The sequence below is a fragment of the Sinocyclocheilus grahami genome, unplaced genomic scaffold (genome assembly GCF_001515645.1).
Source record: "Sinocyclocheilus grahami isolate Dianchi unplaced genomic scaffold, SAMN03320097.WGS_v1.1 scaffold371.1, whole genome shotgun sequence".
In the NCBI taxonomy this organism is placed as follows: Eukaryota; Metazoa; Chordata; class Actinopteri; order Cypriniformes; family Cyprinidae; genus Sinocyclocheilus; species Sinocyclocheilus grahami.
In genome coordinates, this window is record NW_015505550.1 from 880,096 (window position 1) to 887,041 (window position 6,946).

Sequence of the window (6,946 nt, forward strand, 5' to 3'; positions counted from 1 at the left end):
TTAAAATATATTAAAATTTAGCATGATCATATATACTTATTTGTATTTTAATAAGTACAGGTCAGAATAAGTATATTGTTTCGTTTTTACATAAATATGTGTTACACTGAATGACCATGTTACTCTGAATGACGATTTGCCAAAAAGATAAATAACATTGCCATTGTTCCCAGAACTGAAATATTTGTAGTATTAATCTGTGTCATTAAATTAGTTTTAATAATAATCCTGAGTAAATGACTGCAGAAACAGATGTTAAAAATATAATAATAAGCATTTTCCTGATGCTCCCCTGCCATGCTTGCTCGGCCTCAAAAATTCCTGCTTGCAGCCACATTTATTAATACTTTCTGTTTGCAAACATAAATGACATGATCAGAATGAGTATTTGGGTGGAGAATCCCCTCAGTGATCTCTCTTGAACTACTGACATACTGTAGTGAGGGGGTCTCTCTACCCAGAATTATTGGCAAGCTATTATTCCAATGATTACAATCCTCAATACCCTTCTCTTTTCCTGGCTAAAGGCACGTTCACACCAAGTACAGTAAGGATAAAGATAAAGTAAAAAAAAAATCAAAGTGGAAGAAAAAAAAACCTGTATAAAAGAATAGCAGATTCCACAGCACAACTAACGATAACTGCACAGAGAAACAATATTGTTGGAATCTCTTTTATATTGTTGGATATTGATGGATTTGTTTTTTTTTCCAGCTGATGAATGATAAAAGCATTGACAGCCAATATTAGAATTCATTCAACTTTAAAGAGCTCGAGCATTTAAAGTGGCAGACAACAAATCTGCAGCACATGCTTAGAATGAACAGTGCTATTGTTCATCGGTGTGGAGGCTAACATAGTTACTGTTATAGTTATTGTTCTTAGTGTGAACAGGCTTTAAGAGTGCCACCCAAGCTACTGGGCTCACACTTAGTTTATTTGTCAATGCTAAACATTCCTCATTTATCTGTAATATAAATAAGATGCTAAAATTGTTATTTATACAGTGATACTGTCATTCAGTGTAATGGATGACACTGTGGTGTAACAGAGAATTTGCATTACCCTGAATGACGAAACTTCTACATCAGCTACCTATTTCAAACAGTGAACTTGACCAGTAAAGTTAATCACAATTATTCACAACATCTACTTGTTTTTCAAAAAATAGAATATTAAAAGTGTTTTTTGGCATTTCACTGAATGACTTGTGTTTTTGTAACCTATGTTACCACACCATGAAAAAGGTGAAATGATCAAGTATTTAAGAGCAATAAACTCACGTTTCTGCAGCACCACATGATCTTTCAGGTGCCATTTAATGATGTTACAGACTGCCATCAGTTTTTTATATGATTTCAGAATAACTTCTTCTTCCTGTTACACTGAATGATCTCAGATAAACTGCCTTTTTCGGGACAAAAGTCCCCTGTCCATTTAAATACTTAAAAAAAAAAACAATAAGACATAGTCCTTTTAATATAACACAGCCAATACTTACTTGAAAATTCCAAGACAACAAATATATTTTTTAACTTGGTATTTTATGTTTATTTAAAGATGTATTGGTAAAAAGTCCGGACCATTACACTGAATGACAATTTTACACTTTGGAACATTATTTCCCCCATATTTTGACATTTTATTGTCACGTAGTTATTTGAAATATGAAAGTAGACAATTTACTTGCATTTAAAATGTTTTTAATGCATTTAAAATGACTTTTGTAAATGTAATTTGATGCGGACACCAAAATGGTGACGTCTCGTCTTTGACCTATATATATATATACACACACACACATTTAAATATATATACACATTTAAAACGATTCATTCTAAATTATATAGCAATAATATATAAATATTATAATATAATAATAAATAATTATTACATAAAAGTAAATAATTCAAATGAATTTACATGACACTTACAATGAGATAAACTAACTTTTTTAAAAGAAACACTTGATTAATAGCTATTAATATTATATACATTTAAATATTACAATATATTAATTCAAAATTATATATAAACAATATAAATATTAATTATAATTAATGAATAATTATCGCATAAATATTAATCAATAATCAAATTAAACAATACCAAAATGCATTCAGATATTAATATTTATTAAGTTTAAGGCATATTTGTCAATGCTAAACATTCCTCATTTATCTATAATATAAGATGCTAAAATTGTTATTTATACAGTGATACTGTCATTCAGTGTAATGGATGACACTGTGATGTAACAGAGAATTTGCATTACACTGAATGACAAAACCATTACCCTGAATGACGAAACTTCTACATCAGCTAATATTTCAGGCAATCAAATGGCCACCTATTTCAAACAGTGAACTTGACCAGTAAAGTTAATCACAATTATTCACAACATCTACTTGTTTTTCAAAAAATCTAATATTAAAATAGTTTTTTGGCATTTCACTGAATGACATGTGTTTTTGTAATCTATGTTACCACACCATGAAAAGGTGAAATTATCAAGTATTTAAGAGCAATAAACTCACTTTTCTGCAGCACCACACAGTCTTTCAGGTGCCATTTAATGATGTCACAGACTGCCGAATGACTATCAGTTTTTTTATATGATTTCAGAATAACTTCTTCCTGTTACACTGAATGATCTCAGATAAACTGCATTTACAGGACAAAAGTCCCCTGTCCATTTAAATACTTTAAAAAAACAAGTGAACTCACGAGTGTGTCAGCAGGATATTGAATCTGGACACTGATCCATGTATTTGGCCTTGGTGCAAAAACAACTATATGCTCTGACATCATACTGGGGAGAGAATCAAATTGAAATGCAGACATTAAGTCCACCCAAAGCCTGCAGCACAGCGGAAAGCAACAGTCTCATTGACTAAGCGGTTTCAACACAAAGCCTGCATTCCCCACAGTATCAGATTCAACACTGTGACTGTATCAGATTCAAACAAGTGCCTGTTTTAAGATAATACTTATCTGTGTTCTGTTTGTTTAGTTGCTTTCCTGTATAACTTTATCAGTTGGGGTATACCTTGTGTATTTAACTTAGATTACTGAAATATGCACTGTCAACTGCTTCTCATATGAAGGTCATGACAAAGCCATGTTTCTTATCCACTGTTATGACTCCGTCTTTTCCTTCTTTACCTGATGCTGGCAGGATAACATCAGAATGTGATGTCACTGTTAATTGGATAACTCATGGGTGGAGAGTATAAATGTTTGGCTGAACTGCCCAACAGTACTTCCTCTGAGAGAACCCAGTTCTTCCGAGGAGTCATTTGCTCCAACTTGTCGTCTTGTTGGTTGCTATTTATCAACGTTTCTTGCCCATTGGGTTGTTGTTTTCTAACTCTCAACAACTCTCTTGGGTCGTTTTATTCCCTAGGCATTGTGTTATATTTCTGTAACAGGTTATTTTCTATAGAATAAATAATCTTGCAAGTCAAACCATTCGTTTGTATGTGTGGACCTCTTTATGTGACGGTAGGGAACGAGCTGGCCGTGACACCACTCACAATAAAACAATTATGTTATGTGGAGAAGACGACAGAGAGAGAATAATGTTACACTGCCACAGAATTGAATCCTTGAGGCCATTAGTCAAGTCAAGTCAAGTCTGCTTTATTGTCAATTCTTCCACATGTACAGCACATACACACAGAGAATTGAAATTGCGTTACTCTCAGACCCTTGGTGCATACAGATAACATAAATACAGATAGGTACAGATTAATCACCATTATAACAGCATAATTCAATACAGTGCACTAGGGGTGTGCCATATCATACCGTCCACGATAATACCGGTATACATTTTTACATGATAAAAATTTCATATCAATGATATAGCGACGCGATGACGTATGGCGGATATACGTTCCCTAGCCAGTGTTGCCAGATTGGGCGTTACTACACACACACACACACACACACTGCAGAGGCGCTGGTGCTGATGTAAACGTCGACAGCCGCACTTATCACGAGGGCTCAACAGACAGACTTTATGATTCATGAGTGACAAGTTTTTAGCGTGATAAGTTATAACGCATCTGATTTTAAATGTAGTAGCTATGACTGTATATTCAAGTAATCACAATGCCTAAATATAAGTTAAAGAGTGGGAGAGTGACTCGACTCTCAAAACGTGAATTATTGTGGAGTGAGATGACACGAAGGCTCTATCAATGCAACTCCGAAATCAGAGCACATTTGAATTAATCATAACCGAAACTAAATATGTCAGTTTATACGATCATGTCTTTTATCTTTTAAACGTCCAGATTGATAAATCCTTAAACTGCTAGACTTGATTAGTTGTGACTGTGCAAAGTTCTGTATTATGTTCTACAATATGAACTTAACAAGAGGCTTCCTCTAGTTCTGTGTAAAATTATAGAGCGACACGAAGGTAAGCGCATTATTGTTGTTGTTTTTTTAATTGTCGGATTATAATTAAGTATTAATGAATGACACAGTTTTGAGTTGACTGTCATGGTGTGCGCATGAACGAGTGTGAAATACCTGCTAATTACGTTTCTTTTTCCTATCACTTATGTTGGGCACTTTTTGCATTTAAACTGGATTATTTTGACTGCTGACATTGAAAATCATGCATGTGTTGTTTCGAGGGTATCGGTTAATTTAATGATTGCCGTTTTGACACTGTCTGCTTGCATATTTTATTCATGTTCGGTAGCCTAATTCTCTTTAATGTAGGCTATTCGCCCCGATTTGATCCGTTTACCTGCAAAATTTATCTCATTTATAATTTATATTATTTTGTCGTCAATATTTTGTTTTAAGGAGTTAAAATGGTCCTTATCAACCTTGATTTACATATTCTATAACATTATTTTGACAGTTAAAGTTTTGGGCGGGTTTTTTTGGGAGCTTTTGGGCCGGAAATCGTCCATCCAATCTGGCAACACTGTCCCTAGCGCGCACAACAACACCACCACAAACCCAATGGGTGTGTTCAACTTGAAGCAGCGCTGCACAGACTGATCGGTGTATGACATCAAAGTATTGCGAGAGCGGTTCTAGAGCATATGCGAGCGCACACTCTTACCTTCAAAAATAGGCGAGGCTCATATATTTAGCGAAGCGGCGCAGAGAGAGAGGGGGCCTTGGCAATTTCAACCGACTGCCCGAGGCCAGCATAAAAAGACGGCCTGCGTGTGCGCATGAACGAGTGTGAAATACCTGCTAATTACGTTTCTTTTTCCTATCACTTATGTTGGGCACTTTTTGCATTTAAACTGGATTATTTTGACTGCTGACATTGAAAATCATGCATGTGTTGTTTCGAGGGTATCGGTTAATTTAATGATTGCCGTTTTGACACTGTCTGCTTGCATATTTTATTCATGTTCGGTAGCCTAATTCTCTTTAATGTAGGCTATTTGCCCCGATTTGATCCGTTTACCTGCAAAATTTATCTCATTTATAATTTATATTATTTTGTCGTCAATATTTTGTTTTAAGGAGTTAAAATGGTCCTTATCAACCTTGATTTACATATTCTATAACATTATTTTGACAGTTAAAGTTTTGGGCGGGTTTTTTTGGGAGCTTTTGGGCCGGAAATCGTCCATCCAATCTGGCAACACTGTCCCTAGCGCGCACAACAACACCACCACAAACCCAATGGGTGTGTTCAACTTGAAGCAGCGCTGCACAGACTGATCGGTGTATGACATCAAAGTATTGCGAGAGCGGTTCTAGAGCATATGCGAGCGCACACTCTTACCTTCAAAAATAGGCGAGGCTCATATATTTAGCGAAGCGGCGCAGAGAGAGAGGGGGCCTTGGCAATTTCAACCGACTGCCCGAGGCCAGCATAAAAAGACGGCCTGCCCGTCGTCACGAAAGCTTATCAATTGCAGGTGTTTTAAACATTCAAAACAGTTTAAAGCATTCAAACACAAGACGCGGAAAAACTCAACTGAGAGAGTTCGGTGCGCACACGGAGAGCCGCGCAAACACCAAACCGAGCTCTTCTTCGCTTCCTCCCGTGCCTGAACGAACAAATACACCTAGCCAGTTTAAACATACAAGCACAAAAAGACATGAAAAGCTTAATTCAGCACCCGCGCGCTGTTCTGTGCGTACAGTGTGCATGCAGAGAGCCGTGTCTACAGCCCTTAAACACCGAATTAAGTTTTGTCTCTTCTTGCTCTTGAAATGACAAATACATACAAAATAGTCACAATACCTGTCTTTGCGAGCATCCTCGAAAAAATGGTCGGTTATGTCTTAAGTGAAAGTAAACAGTTGAGTAAGAAATGGAATGTGTATCAGTATATTGGAGGTATTATCTCTTAAAGTGACCACGCCTAATTTACTAGCTGCTGTCAGTGTCCTTACAGGGGTCATATGATGCTGCTAAAAATAACATTATTTTTTGTATTTGGTGTAATGAAATGTTTATGCAGTTTAAGGTTAAAAAAACACATTATTTTCCACATACTGTACATTATTGTTTCTCCTCTATGCCCCGCCTTTCTGAAACGCGTCGATTTTTACAAAGCTCATGAAAAAGCGAGGTGTGCTCTGATTGGCCAGCTATCCAGTGCGTCCAGTGCACTGGTCCACGGTGAAAGCCGATCCGGCGATCCACAGCGCGAAGTTGAAGAATTTCCTCAGCGACCAGCACGGATCAGCTCCAGGCATGATGAAGCGATATCGTCCTCTTTTGGAAGGCCAAACAAAGTAGTTTCGCTTTCACAACGAATCACACAGTGCCTTCACGACATGGCGGCGGCGGCAACAATACTACAGCGAGAATAAAAGTTACGCCTTCTTTGCGTAAACATTTGGGCGGCGTTATGCAAGTCTTCCCAGATAGTGACGTAGGTATGTGGGGGCGTGTTAAAACGAGCCGTTTTAGGTAGGCGTGGCTGACTCTTAACTTTTATAAAGAATA